The following is a 5,320-nucleotide window of genomic DNA, read 5'->3' as shown; positions in this document are numbered from 1 at the left end:
AGCTCATGTCAAACTTTATTTTCAACTTAAGGCCTAGTTTAAGCTTTTACGTGCACAATTGCCTGCACTACTCGCAATCGCATCGAGTCGACAAAGTTGATTTGCAACTTTTTCTTGCCTTTACGACTCTTTAAATCGAGCAACTTAGTTATATTGTCAAGTACGAGATGTACATGAGCAATTATTTATTGTTGATATTATTGTTGCCTTGAGTTTAATGATATTTATTTTGGAGACTAGCCTTTTTAATCACTGAATTTACAATATTTTTCGTTTGTTTACGATGAGTATGGAACGAGTGGATGCAATATTACCTGTACTTTGAATATTTTACACTTATATTTTCATACGAATATATTACACGGTTCTTCATACAAACATGCACGCGCACACACGCTACGTGTATATATATATATATATATATATATATATATATAATAATTTATCTTTAAAAAATTCGAAGCATAGCATTAAACATTTTTTTCAACTACTTTTTCTTAGCGGAAATATAAACAATCACCATAATCATAGCTCACAATTATGTGCAATTATTTTACTCGGTTAATTAGCTGTACAGTGATTAATGACTTACCATGCACAGCTGTAATTAATCTATTGTACGTAATAACTAAATGGCAGTTAATTATAGATAACTATATTTATTTATTTTGAATAAATATTTTAACAACAGTCTTATAAATTTCAAACCGTACTTGTAATCAAGCTTTGCCCTATTTCATAATGCATAATAAAGAGCCATAAATTTACGTATTACTCAATTTTTTAAACTAAATATGTAGATAAAAACTTATATATTTATAGAAGAGGTTCTATTATTTCAAATAATTTACAATTCAAAGTAACGAATAATTTGCGGCTCAGGAAATAATTGGTAATATGGGTACAACTTTATGGTATATAAATTAAATCTTCGGATTCAATTAATAAAAGCAACATAATAATTTAATTTACTACCATAGTATATCTCAATATGTATTTATCAATATTATCTTTGATCGATATTTTAATTTAAATTTCTATACGTGGAAATTTCTATACTCAAGTTAATATTGAAAATTGAAAGTTTACATAAGAATTTCCACATTCTAATGTAGAAATTTTATCATTAATTTAGAGGCGAAATGCTTCATATTTATGGAAACTCGTCAATAAGAAAATTTAATTTTTCTCTTACATAGCGAATGTTTTACATTGCGCGCTTATCATTTTATTTAAAGTTTTACATGAAATACTTCGATATTAATACCCATTTCTTTTTATTTTATCTTTACTGTTCTATTATAGAAAGTTTATTAAGATTTTACTTTGGATTTGGCTATTTATTACGTGCTTACTATCCTTTTACGGAATTCTTTTCAGTTTCCGCTTCTTTATTCTATTATTTGAAGTAAAAAAAAAAAAAAAAAAAAAAAAAAAAAACCTGTTATAAAACTAGCGATAGTGAGATTATATAATATCAAATAATTATTAACTAAAGAGTATTATAGGGAAAAATGTAATATGTGCAATGTTTTATTTTATGAACACTGAGAGACACAGCGAGTCTTTTATGACTCGAAGGGAAAACTGATATGAAGCTTAAAATAATTTAAAGGTGAATTTATATTGAATTATCTAATGTTTTAAAATTTATTTTTAAAATGAAAAATTATAAAGATACAGTAGTTTATTTATGATTATATACATTGAATGTATATTTACGTAAATTTCAATAAATATATAAAATATTAAGATTAAATTATGTAATTCAAAATCTTAAAGTTTATAAGGAAATGATATATATATATATATATATATATATAAATTTTAGCCATATTATAGTAATTATATATTTAATTTTTTAATTTACAATGTAACTTTTGAACATAATGGAATATAAAATGTTTTTTACTTGAACTTTTTAAAATTGCTAGATATTAAATATTTAATTAGCCTAGACTTTACTTTTGCGCTTGTTCTTCTTAATTGAGATTATTTATCAAATTATTTAAAAGAATTAAGTATATTATTTGAAAATTAATAATTATTTAAGTTTGAAAATTAATAATCAATTAAATATCTCACAATATTACATGAAAGCGATTACAAACAATTTCGCAAGAGAATATGATAATTATTTTAATCTATGGTTATAGACTGCATATTGATAAAAACGTGCATTACTTATGTAATATTCCATCTGGTGCATTTATCTATTCCCATAATTGATTTCAAATCAATAGTTATACATAAAACTATTATACATAATGTATATAGATGTTATACTATTCGTATTATATTCACAAATGCAATATTTCACAGTTACATTCATTCACAGTAAAATCCAAAGGTAGTTCCTTATTTATCGTTATTATTTATTAAAAAGTTTTATCATTTCATTATACTCAAGTTCATTATTCTCAAGTTTTACATTACTATGCATATAATATTCAAAAATAAAATTTTAAAATATATTATTCTCTTGTTTGGAAGTTTATCTCTTTGTGTTCTTAAATGAATAATAGATCAATAGCAATAAATTTTCTAAGCAAAGTATGCGCGCAAAACCTTCAAATGCAATTGACAAATTTTGTTTTTAATATACGAGTAATATATTTATATATAACGTTTATTATTATAGTGAAAGAAGTCTTTTTATGATATCTGGTCATTTTTATATTCTCATTTATATGGTTCCGTAAATATACATTACTCAGCTACTGTTTTAGTGTTCTTCAGAAAATCAATAGAATATATGACGTGAATACATCAAAAGACAACGACTATTGCCTTTTCTGCTGATGAAATGGTTTTCGCCTTCTTTGAGGCAAATTCTATGACTGCAATCCACTGTTTTGATTGTACCTTGCTTTCACGTTGGTAGTAACGCACCCAACTTTTATCGATCGTTACGAAGTAAAAATTTCTCTTGATTTCATTGAAACAGTCTCAAATGGTTCGTACAAACGTTTTTTTTTTTTCTTTTTCTTTTTTCATAATAAAGCGATTGTAAGCAAATACATCATCTAACGTTCACGTTTTACAATTGTCAATATTTATATAAAATACAGCATATGCTATTTTATTGAAATTATTATTTGATTATACAAATCATGTTCTTATTATGAATTAAAAAGCTTTTTTTACTTTTATAATCATGATATCCATACACAAGTTTTTATTTATTAAATATTCTAATTTGAAGAATAAACAAGAAGAAAAGTTAAGTCATAATTTTATTACATTAGACTACTACATTGTCAATTAGATAATCATGAATAATTGAATTATTAATGAATTCAAGTTTAGTTTCATTATCCTTTATAACGAACAGATGAAGAAAAAAAATTTGATTTGTATTATGTCATAGTTTACATAAAATTTAAAGAATGATTATTTTTATATACATTGTTTAGCGTTAAGTATGATTACATTTTATTGCTATAATTAATTAATAAATATAGATAGATATGACAAAATATGTGATATTTTGCATATATTAAATTAAAATTAAAAATCCTTATTTGTTAATTTTACTATATTGTTGTTATTTATTATAATAAATTTTATTGTATTTATCAACAGTATTATAATTTCAATGAAAATTTAAACATTATTTATTTAATTCGTTTACATCCTTTTTTTTTTTTAAACTGTAAATTTTGTATTAAAATTCTATTTATTCCCGTATGTTTTTTGTAAGTGATAAATGTATTTAATTATAGATTTATACTAAAAGCAGATCTAAAATATGTGAATAAAATTGCAAGAAGTGGCACTTTGCAAATTACTTCGTTCTGCCTACACCTGCATTTCTCAAAAGTTGAGTGAGGACATCTCAGGTAATGCATGACGTTATATCTTTCAGTTGGATTTTTCGAATCTTTTACGAAGAACGTGAGCTTAACACTTTTCAACAGAAAGTAAAATTGTAAGCAAAGTTTAGCTAATATGTACGTGCTGGTGAAAATTGAAAATGAAAAATTATAATCACTTAAATCAATTAAATCGTTATGTTTACATTTAAAAATATTGTACAATTATTATTATCGATGTAATTATTATTGACAGAAATTTCGATTTTTATAATTCACTGTATTAAATTGATGAAATTATTTTATGTATAATAGTTATAATCAGAAAATGTAAAATGTACACTGTGAATTTAATTTAAGTGTCATAACTATAAAAAACAATATTATAATAATAGTATTGTTTAATATAGATTTTTGGGCGCGTTAACGACATTAATTTACAAATTTATATAACTGTTATTTAGCAATAATTAATTCATTATAGAGTACCAATGTACAATAGTTGTGTTAATAAATTTTTCTATTACAATATAGTTCGTGATGTTGTAATTGTATTAATAAATGTATTAATACTTTCTCAAATTCACGTTAACATTTTTATTATTATATAGTACTATTAAATTTATGTTATTTACTTGTAACTTATTTGGCAAATAATAAGTGCAATATTATATTTAAAAATATTATTAAAATCTAATACAAGTTCTGTTCTCCTTCGGGAGTCTTTTCTCTTTTTCTCTGCCGTTCTTTAGCACCTGAATTATATATTCTCTTAGCGACTATGATTCCGTATCCATTTGGTACAGCAGTTCTCATTAATGAAGAAAGTCTTTAATACCTGTATTAACTAAAAATAAAGTATAAAGACAGGGTTGTTTTGCTGAAATATTTTGTAATACAATATTTTGTGTAATTTTACACGCTGGTTTATAAACTGGTTCGTTGGTTTCGTATTTTATTAGTTGAATTTTTGCATAGGGCATAAAAATAAATATATTTAATATTATGGAATATGAATTTATTATTAAAAAAAATGATTAAACTTAATATCAATTTAGGATTGATTTTTATTTCCCTCCAATTATGATTATCTTTTTATTTGTTTATTTATTTATTTATTTATTATTTTTTTTTTTTTTTATGAAAATGTTACTAAAATAAAATTTTTGCACGCATTAGATTAATTAAATAATATTTACATTATACTTTGTAACTCTTTCAATACTTATTTTATCGTAATAAATGTATTATACGTCGTACGCTATTACAATTAGCAGGAAAAAGAATTATTATCATAAGTGAGTTGTCCCAATTATTGATGTTCATTTGACTTTGAAACAATCACGGAATTACTATAATTTTAATTTTTTCTTTTTTGTTATATTAATAACCGAGGATATGGAAAATTTTTGGTTTTTTGTTAAAAGTAAGTACACTATGTATAATGTAATTTTATAATGTAAATAATAAATTTGAACAAAATTATTAATGTTACCACTTAGAAG

The sequence above is a fragment of the Ceratosolen solmsi genome, unplaced genomic scaffold (genome assembly GCF_000503995.2).
Source record: "Ceratosolen solmsi marchali unplaced genomic scaffold, CerSol_1.0 scaffold33, whole genome shotgun sequence".
Taxonomy (NCBI): Eukaryota; Metazoa; Arthropoda; class Insecta; order Hymenoptera; family Agaonidae; genus Ceratosolen; species Ceratosolen solmsi.
Note: the sequence above shows the minus strand (reverse complement) of the source record.